We start from the raw sequence: 12,718 nt of genomic DNA on the forward strand, positions 1-12,718 counted from the left end.
AGCAAGACTGTTTTCCAGATAGAAATCAAAAAACCAAAAAGAAAGTTCTTAAATCTTGTTTCTCCTAACATTTTCATATTTATTAATGTATTATTCATTTCTTTTTAAAGACATATTTACTTTGGATAAAAATAATGAGCATAGGGGGCGTCTGCGTGGCTCAGCTGGTTAAGAGTCTGACTCTTGATTTCGGCTCAGCCATGATCTCCCAGTTCATGAGATCAAGCTGGTTCAAGAGATCGAGCCCTGTGTCAGACTCTGTGCTGACAGTGAGGAGCCTGCTTGGGATTCTCCCTCTCCCTCTCTCTCTGCCCCTCCCCTGCTCGTACTCTCTCTCTCTCAAAATAAGTAAACATTAAAAAAAAAACAATGAGCATATACTTGACTTTAAGCTAGCATAATTCCATAACTTAATACAACAATGCCTCCGCTATTCTTGTCCAGATAAACTCACATTTATGTAATTAATACCGAAGTGTAGATACTATTTGATATTCCTCTTAGACTTTATTTTGTGAATGTTTTACCATACCTTTATAATTATTATATTTAATTATTCATGATATTCCATTCAATGAGGGAATCATAATTTATTTAGCTGGACCACTCAAATGTTTCAATGTTTTTGTTATTGTACGTAAATGTGCAAAGAATATCTCTATTAATAGGGGCTTTTTATTTCACTTGGTTTCTTTCTGGAGGATAAATTCCCATGAGTGACACTGTTAGATCAAAGGATATTATCTTCATCGTGGTTCTTGATACATATGGCTAATTGTAGTTACAGGACAATTACCAGCTGCACACCAAACCAGGGTACTAATTTCACTGAGCTCTGCCTGTACTGGGTACTACCGTTTTTTTTTAATTGTTGAATAATTTAGCAGGTATACAAATAATCTGAAGAATCTTAACTTTAATGAACTATTCAACGACTACGAATTAAGTCTACACAGGGGTTGTGGTGATAACTCATTTAACAAATACTTGTCGAACACCGTGTTCTCACTTCATGGATTAAGAACAAAAGGGAAAGATAGGCACGAGGAGAGAAGCAACCGGGACTCTGGACACATAAGGCCTCTGGACCCTGGTTAGGATTTTTACGTTAATTTCACTGCTGTGGGGAGCCACTGCATTTGATCCCTGTCCATCAGGAGCTTTAAAAAAAATATTAATGAAGAGATTAGATCAAGGGCTGGTCCCCATTGCCCTAAGAAGTCTGCCCCTAACCCCACGCCTACCACTGTGCACAGATCAGAGTGCCACAACCGATCCTTGGAGATACTACTCTCCTTCTCCAAAAAGAAAGGAGAGCATTAAGGACCCTCCTGCACCACCTGAAGCAGTGCTAGGAGCTCGACATATCCTATATCATTTTACCCTAACAGGAGTCCTGTAAAGCCAGCCCCACTTTTACCAATGAGGAAAATGAGGCTCAGTGCACTCATTTTGAGAAGACCTTCTGTTTATCTTTCTTACTAAGGGAATGCTTCACAAGATTGGCCCACCAGGTGAACTGGTCACCACCTACGTCGTTCACCCCTCTTATATGCATTTAGAACTTCCAAAGGAGACTGGGTGGATCCGAGAGGAGTAAATCCACAGAACTAGGAATCTGTCAGACTGGAAGTCCAAATCTATACCGTCTCCTATGACTTTGAACTAGCCACCTCCACTCCCTGGATCTCAATTCCTCAAATATGCAGGGCAAAGATGGGGAGATAAACCAGAGGATCTCCAGGGATCATGCCTGTTTTAATGATCTGTAACAAAACCTTCCCAGCAGACTGCACAACCAGCAAGGAACAAGGCAGAGAGCTGTTTCTCCCCAGAAATGTGATTCTACAGTTTCAGTTCCTGGAACAACTGAAGAGTGTGGTAATAGAATCCATGGAGAGAGACTTTATGTGGCTAATATTCCAAAGCTTTCTAAGTGCAGTAATAAACAGAGCACATCTTGGTGACACAGAAATTATGAGGCACAGACCATAATAATAACTCATGTCTGCTTCTATTCACCAGAATAGACAAGAGACGCTTCCACTCCCAAGACACCAGAGCAAAAGAGAAAGAAGTAATTCCATGAGTTGCCACCACATATATTTTGCTTTATACTACTTTTTTTTTTTTGCCACCCACTAAAGGAAACCCAATAATCTGCAGAAGGTGCCTTATGTCTAGGAGTAAGTGGTGGTTAATTAACTGAATCATATGAAGCTAGAATCATACGAAGCTAGACATCATACTTTCCATGCTGGGAAGCAAAACTCCTATTTACTAGACATCCTTGGTTGACAGTAATATACAATCGATAACTGGGAGGCAACTCTGAATACATCACACTAGCAAAAGATTGCCCAAATTCTGAAAGTTTCAAGAAAACTAGGTGATCACATTAGCCAAACTTACTTTCTTCTGTCCTGCATCTCAACACTCCCGCCCCTGAGATAATTCTTGGGAGATTTTTATCTAACTTCTGCTGAATACACCAACAGACATGGAACTTGATTACTTTATGGTTTGGGATTCACCCCATTCGATGTTGCGTGACAGTTCCAATTATCAGAGTGAGCTATGCCACCTTGGTCCTGTTGGACTCAGGCAGGAAGCATTTATTCTTTGACTGTGTGACTGTCCAAGGCCATGGAATGGGCCTGGAACATCTTCTCAGTCTTCTTTTCCCCATGTGAAGTATGTGCAACCCCTCCCCCATTCCTGGCTGAACAAATCTCGGATCCTGTCTCCATCTCATTTATATTTCCCGAAGTGGTACCACTTGCCCACTGCACCCTCTAAAAGAAGACGCACTACACTTGACATCTCCAATGTGGGTTGTGTCACAGAAAACGACTGGACTTATCACCTCTCTTAATCTGTGCACTCAATTTCTATTAACTTCACCTAAGCATGATTTGCCTTTTTTTTCAGGAACTTTTGGCTTGTGTTTAGTCCTGTCATCAATTCGTGAGCTTTGCTCTCTCTCCAAGGCACTAACAAGTAGGGGTATATTGAGAATCAAATACTCAGGGTCACTATAATGTATGACAGAATACAGCCTCTTGACAAAAATCATAAATCAGCCTAGACTGTATTTTGGCCATGCCCTTCTTTTGTGCTGCCCTTGCCCTCCTGTGTCTCCTCCAACCCAACACACTTCTCCCCAAAGGTGGCATACTGTAATGGTTAAGAGCTTGGCCTGTGGAGCCAGCCTGCCCAAGGGTCACATCCCAGCTCTGACATTTGCCGGCTCTGTAGCTTTCTGAAACTCACTTAATATCTTTGTGTCTTGTGTATAAAATAATAATAGGGCCTCCCTCATTGTGTTCTTACGAGAATTTAATGATTTAATGTATGTAAACCACTTAGGACAAATAGCGTGGCAAATAGTGCTGCCCGTACTGAAACCCTAGCATGGAATTAGGGACAATCAGGCCTGGGGGACAGGACACCAAGGGTATAGTAATCCACGCTCTAGTAACCTATATCACCTTAGGTTTGTCATGTTCTTTTTCAGACCTTCAATTTCTCCATCTATAAAATCGGGAAATCTGACATGATGCTTATGGTCCTTTCTGGCTCTTTCAATTATCAAACTATGATTGTCTACAAGTCTTTAGCCACTGACGTGGGTGGAGAAGCATCCACAGCCTTAATGGTAGGTGACAAAAGCTGAGATCTGACTCCTCTTGTAGGTATTGCTTTTATCATCCAAACAAATAAAATGTAAAGGCAAAATGTTTTGTAATTATGGAAGGCAACTTTGGGAAGACTTCTAAGGACAGTGGTGTCTTTTCAGAACCTCCTTACATTACATCACATCACACAGGGAGACTTCTCACTCCACAAGTTGCTGTCATTGGTAACATGGGAAAGTATTGTTAAGAACAGCCTGGGCAGTTGGGGATGAAAGACTGTGTCATTTGGAGGACTGAAATAGAGAAAAGAATAAACTTTTCATAGAAATCCTTGGCTTTGCATGGGCCTTTGAAAACCCATATTGTAAACACAGTGGAAAAGGCAACACACCATGGCAGAAGGCCAGAGGTCTGCTTCAGCTACAAAACCAACACAGCACTTAATTAACCTTGGCTATATGATGAACCGACCAGAGATACAGCCTCTTACTTGGCCCAATGGGATAACAGTGCTCTCCCTTTACCTCCTCACAGAACTGCAAGAGATTATGAATGTGAAGACAGGGAAGGTGACTCAGCTGCAACACGGTTAGTGACCCTGAGGTTCCCGATCCTCCAAGGCCAGAATCCTACAACCTCGTCCGTCCCTTATTTCCAGAAGCGAGATAAAAAGATTTGGCACTCTCCATATTTTTATTCTCCCTGCTCAATGCCCTTACCTGGCTTCCTTGACATCTATAGCTCATCTATTCACTATCATTCAGCGTGTGGCTAGGAACGCCTTCATGATCTGACCATCTCATCTCCTCAGCTTCATCTCTCACGCACCTGCTTTAAAGGCTAAGATCTAGTTGACTGATCGTCTAATTTCGTGAACATTCTTCAAAAATTTCCCCTTATTTTTATACCGTTTCTTCTGTTCACTAAATTTTAAGGCCTGTGAGTGCAGAAATATGTTTATGTTTATTTCTCTTCACTCAGGAGGGTCTGAAAGATCAAACTGTCAAGGGTCTACATGGATGAGAGACCTACTAATTCTGGAAAGGACTCTCAGTACCTGACCCTCATTCCTTCTTTCATTCAATGAGTGCTCATTCTAGGTGATAGAGTCTCAATGGAGAACAAAAGCCATTCTGTGATCACCTTGAGATATGTAGCTTATACTTACCACTAATGATAATCTCACCTATTTGTCCTCCCAAACTTAACTATCGCCTTTATTCTAAAAGTCTTCATGAGAATTAGACTTATTTGGGTGAATGAAATCCCACAAAGTATAGGTGTTCCAGAGTGAAAACCTAGCTGAAATTAGTGGTTACCACGATATTATTAGACTGCCTTTTAGTGTCATTTTTCTTGATTGCAATATGCCATCTGGCAAAGTATGGCATTTATTGGAATAAACTCTAGTCATCAAGAATCAATCAGCGATTACTTGGAGGACTGAAATGAGGATGTGGGAAATCCCCAGAGCCACAAGGCTTTCTGCTTCTCCTCCTGGGAAGACCCTGTTAATGGCATTGTTCCTGTCCCCCTTAGCGTAGGCTGCTCCTGCAGACTCATCACAACCTCCTTCTGCTTTAACATCCAGTGATTAATTACCCCAGGGCCATGAGAGAGTCAGAAAATAATACAACACTGAATTGGAAAAGCCATTACCCTCTTTATAGGAATCAAAGCAACACTGTGAGGGATCAGGTTTCACAGAAGTGGATACCAGATTAGTCACAAAATTTGCTTGAATTAGCCAAACGCAGATTACAGGTTAAATTTCTGAAAAGAAAGGTAAGAATTTTGGACCCATTTCTATAATTCTCCTAAGCAAGACAGCTTGTAGTTAAATCGGTCCATGGAATGTCAGAGTATATGGACCACTTAGTTTTAGACACAGGACAACATAATTGAGTCACTGGAACTAAACATCATCATCGTGTTTAAAGTCCTGGCTCGTCCACTTACCAACTGTGTATCTTTGGTGATCTACTTGATTTCTCTGGGCCTCGGGTTCTGCAAAAAGGGGGTGGTGATAACAGCCACCAAACAGGGCTAATGTGAAGATGAAATTATGTTATCAGTGCCTGGCACACAGTGCCTGTTAACATTAGTTCCCTGGTGTTCGCCAAATTTAAATCCTTCTCATTTATAGAAGGTCAACGTGAGATAGTGCAGGTTGAAAAACACATCTACGTATCTTGAATAACTGTGTTTTATATTGTTTATTAAATAAATACCAGACCCATCCTCCCCTCACCCCAGTCCCATGTAACTCACTGATTGCTTCTCTGAACATTGATTCCTTATCTGGAAAAGGAATTTCTTCTTATTCCTATAAGAAGTCTCTCAAAAGATTATTGTGAAGACTTCCCGAAGTAGGCCATAGAAAGGACTTAATGGGTGTCCGGGGGGACAGATGCAGGGGGACGGGTGCAGAGGCGGGCAGTACTGAATGCCATGACAAGTACTAATTAATATTGGCTGTTATGCTGATAGAAGGCCTCAGTATTAATGTTTCTGATTCTTATCAATTACGTCTTCTCAAATATAAATGTGAGTGTCACTGGCAATGTGAAGCAGTGCTTGCTGATGATTTTTGGAGGTCTTCCCGGTACCAAAAAGCAAAAATCAAAAGATATCAAAATCACTGGCTGTTTATGGCCACGGCCCAGGTAGGTGCTTGAGACGCTGGTTCCCAGAGTTCAACTTATTAAATATTTGTATGCTACAGGGTTGGGAATAAAGAGTAGAGGAAACGAGCTCCTAACCTCCATGAATTCACACTGTAAAAAGAAATAAATACATTAGGGGCACCTGGGTGGCTCAGTCGGTTAAGCATCCAACTCTTGATTTAGGCTCAGGTCATGATCTCATGGTTCGTGAGTTTGAGCTCCACATCGGGCTCTGTGCTAACAGCATGGAATCTGTTTGGGATTCTCTCTCCCTCCCTTTCTCTCTGTCCCTCCCCTGCTTTCTCAATCTCTCTCTCTCTCTCTCTCACTCTCTCTCTCTCTCAAAATAAATAAACTTAAAAAAATCACGTTGCAAAACAAAATGAAAGCAATAAACATATTAAAACACAATCTCTTTCCCCTTTTCCATCACTTAGGAAAAAAAAAATTAGATATCCATGGAAAACTATAAAGTTCCCAGAATCATGGGAAAGGACTGATTTGTCTGTAGCCATGGTAACAGGTAACCATCAGAACTGCTTTTAAAACCCGTTGAATTTATCAACAACTCCCCTCAATGGACCTACTTGGTCAAGCCAGTCAATCAGTGGCAGTCCCTGGCTTTGGAAAGACAGCTTATGAGGAAGTGACTCAGTCAAAAGAAACACACACCTGAGCGTCAGCCAACAGCAGTCTCCCCCAGATAACCTCCCTTATGCAGATGTCCGTGTACTTATACCTCTAAAACCACCTCCCAGCCCCAACGACACACTTCCCCAGCACCCGTAAGATGCACTGCCTGTAATGTTGAGGTCCACCGTGCCTCAGCAGAATGGATCTCCCTAATTGGGAGCAATAAATTCAGCCTTGTCTTGTAATTTGAGATAATAGTGAGTGATGACTCCTGATCCTTTGACACCTACTACACATTTTATACAAAATTCATTCCAGACAGATCAGGATTAAAATTCATGTGAGAGGAGGGGTGCCTGGGTGGCTTGGTCAGTTGAGCATCCGACTCTTGATTTCGGCTCAGGTCAGGATCCCAGGGTTATAGGGTTGAGCCCTGTACCAGGCTCCACACTGAATGCTGAGGGTGGAGCTTGCTTAAGATCCAGTCTCTCTCTCTCTCTCCCTCTGCCCCTCTCCCCCACTCATGCTCTTTCTCTCTCTCTCAAATATATATACTTAAAACACATGTGAGTGTATATGTGTCTATGATCATAAAAGCATCAGAACAAAATATTTTCTTAAATATAGTTTTAAGATAGCAACGGTCTTTTTTTTAAAAAAAATACTTCTTTGAACGGCACCAAAGGCAGAAACTAAAGCAGGAAATACCAGTGGTAGAATTTAACTTCTGTAGGTTAAAATGACACAATAACATCCTTACTACTAAAATCTCCGCCGCCACCAACAGAAAACAACATTGCCAAGCAGCAACACCAAAATTAACAACGCCAGCAGCCATCAACTCCCATCATTACCACTGTTCTAAACAGAACTAAGAAGCAAACGACAGAAAGTAGGGAAACTATTTGTAACAACGATTAAAGCTCTCAATGTAGAGAAAGCTCTTAAAAAATCAGTAAGGAAAGAAGGAGAGGGGGATTTAGGAAGGTAAGAGGATACAAAGGTAACCACAGAAGAAAAGCGCCTGGTTGGCTCAGTTGATTAAGCGTCTCATTCTTGATTTCAGCTCAAGTCATGATCTCACAGATTGTGAGCTTCAGCTGTGAGTTGGGCTCTGCACTGACAACACGGAGCCTGCTTGGGATTCTCTCTCCCTCTGTGTCTCTCAAAATAAATAAATGAACAGTTAAAAAAATACAGAAATGCAAATAGCAAGAAAAAAGGAAAGAAGAAAGTGGAGCAGATTAAAAAGAAAGTCGTAATTTAACAGTAGTCATAAAAATGTGTATTTTAAAAGATGGGCAATGCCTATCTTTTTTTATCAAAACTATTGAGAAAATACATTTTAATATGCATCTCGTGGAAAAGTAAATTGGTCTAATCTTCCTGAAAGGCTATTTGGAAATATAAATTAAATGCCATAAAAATATATGATTTATATCCTGCAATTCTACTTCTAGGAATTTATCCCAAGCAAATAATCAGAAAATAGCTAAACTATTTTCAAAAATATTTAGTGCAATATTGTTTGTAACAATGAAAAATGGAAATAACTCTAATATATATCAATGAAGGATTGCTTTAATAAAGTATTATATGTTCATGGAGGCAAAATGTAGACTACTCTGGAGTGCCTAAAAAAAAAAACACCAGTGTAAATGTTCACTTATTGATATGGCAAAATGTATACAATACATTATTAAGTGAAGAGATTAGGTTGCAATTCTTTAAGTATCATATAAACTCATTTTTGTAAAATACAATTTACATGCACATATATTCATTGTCTCTTCCAACAACAACAACAACAACAACAACAACAAAAAGTGTATCATCTGTTTTGTGTAAGGCACTGTTCTAACGATTGAAGATAGGCCAATAAACTATGCAGACATGGTCCCTAACATCATGGTGCCTACAGCATGGTGAAAATAATGTGAAGAGGTAAACGGGGCACCCCAAGACTGAGCGGCTATTATCTAACACCAGCACAACTATGAGGGCTTATTATCTTGTTCCTTTTTAATTTTAAAAACAACTTCTGAATTTTTGAAAATTGTTTCTCTTTCTTTTACACACTTACATAGTCAAGGGGCACCTGGGTGGCTCAGTCAGTTAAGTGTCCAACTTCAGCTCAGGTCATGATCTCATGGCTTGCGGGTTTGAGCCCCGTGTCGGGCTCTGTGCTGAGCCCGGAGCTTGGAGCCTGCTTCAGATTCTGTGTCTCCCCCTCTCTCTGCCCCTCCCCAACTCGTATTCTGTCTCTGTCTCTCTCTCAAAAATAAGTAAACATTAAAAAAATTTAAAATAAAACACTTATATAGTCAAAACAAAGCCACTTTTCTTTTTTTTAACTTTATTTTTTAAAATTTACATCCAAATTAGTTAGTATATAGGGAAGCAATGATTCCGCAGCAATTTCTTACTCAACACGTCTCTGGAGGCAAGGGAAACAAAAGCAAAAATGAACTACTGGGACCTCATCAAAATAAAAAGCTTCTGCACAGCGAAGGAAACAATCAGCAAAACTAAAAGGCAACCAACAGAATGGGAGAAGATATTTGCAAATGACATATCAGATAAAGGGTTAGTATCCAAAATCTACAAAGAACTTACCAAACTCAACACCCAAAAAACAAATAATCCAGTGAAGAAATGGGCAAAAGACATGAATAGACACTTCTCCAGAGAAGACATCCAGATGGCCAACCAACACGTGAAAAAATGTTCAACATCACTCATCATCAGGGAAATATAAAGCCATTTTCTTTTTAAGGAAGGAAAAGTAGCAACAGTTTTCATGACACCAAGTCATCCAGGCCTATAACCACTCAAATGCCCTGAGACAACCTGACTGGAGCATCTGTATATTCAACGTCCATTCCCTTTCCCCTTCTCTCTCCTCCCTCTCCTTTCTGTTCCTTCCCTTTTATTGTGTCATCCTCCTCCTCATATTAGTCATAAAAATCCTTGCCCTGGGACTATAACAAGCCATCAGTTTTAATAATAGATCATAAGCTGGTGGTGATTGGTCGCACCTCACCCTTACTTACCTCAGTAGCTGTCTTCATGCCAACCTTTGAACAGAGAAGTTCAGAACAGGGCAGCATTAACCAGGGAGGAAAGTGTTAACTTCAGGTCCAAAAAGCACTGTCTTTCTGAAAGTCAAGTTCCTTAAATGCCTGGAAGAATAAGGGAAAATCACTTAATTTTTATTAGATTTCTCCACTAAGGGATTGTTTTTATTCCTCCCTGCGGATACAGCTTCTTTTGTATACACGCATGTATGAGCTCTCAAAACTGTACAAAGCTGTACAAAGCCCACTGACTTCGGGAAGTTTTTTTTTTATCTTTCCAAAGAGTTTCAGGACACATTCCTGCATGCATATTTGAAGGAGACGCTGCTCAAGTGCTAGCCCCAAGCAGAGGATGGGACCCAGATTCCTATGCCAATGCAAGGCACAACAGGGCAAATTGAGATGCTGACCTGGAATGAGGGAGGGAGAAATTAACAAGATAATAAATAAATGGGGCAAAATGAGAGCAGACCCAGCATAGGAAAAAGACAACAAACAGGAAGTGCTCAGAGAGCAGATACATTCTGTGCAGTTTCCAGCAAGCTTCAAGAGTTTGCTCTGGGTGAAGTAGGTGCTGATGATGTTAACAAGATTCTGTGGCCTCAGATCCAAGTTCATTAGAATCTATTGCTTCTGTCTGCTCACCCCTATGAAGCACCACTTTTCTGGCAAAGTTCACACTGTAATAGATGTGAATAATGCCGCATTGAGCATGGAGGTGCAGATACCTCTTCAAGATCATGATTTCATTCCCTTTAGATGTATGCCCAGAAGTGGGATTGCTGGATGCCCTCCCGTGTTCGCTGCAGTATTATTCACAATAACCAAGTCATGGAAACAGGGAAACAACCTAAGTATCCATCAACAAATGAACGGATAAAAAAACATGGCACACACACACGCGCGCACGCACACACTGGAAAGTATGCAGGCATAAGAAGGAACTCCTGCCATTTGCTGCACACGGATGAACGTGGAGGGCATTATGCTAAAGGAAATAAGAGAGAAAGACAAATACTGCATGATCTCACTTACATGTGGAATGTGAAAAAGCTGAACTCATAGAAACAGAGAGTAAAATGGTGGTTGCCAGGGGTGGGCGATGGGGGAAATGGGGAGACGTTGGCCACAGGGCACACAGACTTTCAGCTGTAACACGAATAAGTTCTGGGGATCTAATGCATGGCGTGGTGGCTATAGTTAACAATACTTAATTATGTATTTGAAAGTTGCTCAGAGAGTCTTTTCTTTTATTCTCAATTTAGCTAACACGCAGTGTAGTCTTGGCTTCAGGAATAGATTCCAGTGATTCATCACTTACTTATAACACCCAGTGCTCATCTCAACAAGTGCCCTGCTTAATGCTCATCCCCCATTTACCCCACCCCCATCAACCCTCAGTTTGTTCTCTGTATTTAAGAGTCTCTTATGGTTTGCCTCCCTCCCTGTGTTTTGTCTTATTTTTTCTGCCCTTCCCCTACGATCATCTGTTAAATTTCTCAAATTCCACATGAGTGAAATTGTATGATATCTTGCTCTGACTGATTTATTCGCTTAGCATAATACCCTCCAGTCCCATCCATGTTGTTGCAAATGGCAAGATTTCATACTTTTTCATCACCAAATAGTATTCCATTGTGCGTATATGTGTATATACAAATAAGTATATATATATGTGTGTGTGTGTATAAGTGTATATATATGTGTGTATATATATAAGTATATATATAAGCGTATATATACATATATATGTATAAATAAGAATATATATGTATATATAAGAATGTATATACACATACATGTATGTGTATATACATATGTACATATATATGTATATATATACACATACATGTATATATATACATATACACATACACACATACATGTATATATATATACATAAACACACACACACTTTATCCACTCATCAATTGATGGACATTTGGGCTCTTTCCATAATTTGTCTATTGTTGATAGCACTGCTATAAACACTGGGGTGCATGTGCCCCTTGGTGCCTCAAAGGAGTGCCTCAGCACTCCTGTATCCTTTGGATAAATTCCTAGTAGTGTAATTTCTGGGTCATAGGGTAATTCTATTTTTAATTTTTTGAGGAACCTCCACACTGTTTTCCAGAGCAGCTGCACCAGTTTGCATTCCCACAAATAGTGCAAGAGGGTTCCCGTTTCTCCACATCCTTGCCATCATCTGTTTTTTCCTGAGTTGTTAATTTTAGTCACTCTGACTGATGTGAGGTGGTATCTCAATGTGGTTTTGATTTGTATTTTCCTGATGATGAGTGACGTTGAGCATCTTTTCATGTGTCTGTTGGCCATCTGGATGTCTTCTTTGGAAAAGTGATTATTCATGTCTTCTGTCCATTTCTTCGCTGGATTATTTGTTTTTTCGGGTGTTGAGTTTGGTCTTTACAGATTTTGGTCAGAGAGTCTTCAATATTGTCACCACACACACATACAAACAAAGGTAATTAGGTGAGGTGATTGACATGTTAACTAACTTTATTTATTGCAGCAATTATTTTGTAATATATGTGTGTATCAGATCATCACACTGTATATCTTAAACTTACATCATGTTATATTTCAATTACATATCTATAAAACTGGGAAAAAAAGAAGACTCTATACTTCCCAAAAAAAGATGTCATATGTGGACATTGGTTCAGATCCTTGGTTTTGCATTGCT

General features: G+C 40.1%; 1 long non-coding RNA gene across 2 annotated transcripts in view; it reads right to left on the bottom strand.

The window, feature by feature from the left end:
• LOC109273129 (uncharacterized) overlaps positions 1-10,107 on the bottom strand; it is a 177,845-nt gene extending 167,738 nt beyond the window's left edge. For both annotated transcript variants that reach the window (XR_002082787.2, XR_002082785.2), the window contains exon 1: positions 9,991-10,107. This is a non-coding gene — a long non-coding RNA (uncharacterized LOC109273129). The remainder of the gene's footprint in view (positions 1-9,990) is intronic.
• Positions 10,108-12,718: the final 2,611 nt, after the last annotated feature.

This window comes from Panthera pardus, unplaced genomic scaffold, assembly GCF_024362965.1.
Source record: "Panthera pardus isolate Hobbes unplaced genomic scaffold, ASM2436296v1 HiC_scaffold_7, whole genome shotgun sequence".
NCBI lineage: Eukaryota > Metazoa > Chordata > Mammalia > Carnivora > Felidae > Panthera > Panthera pardus.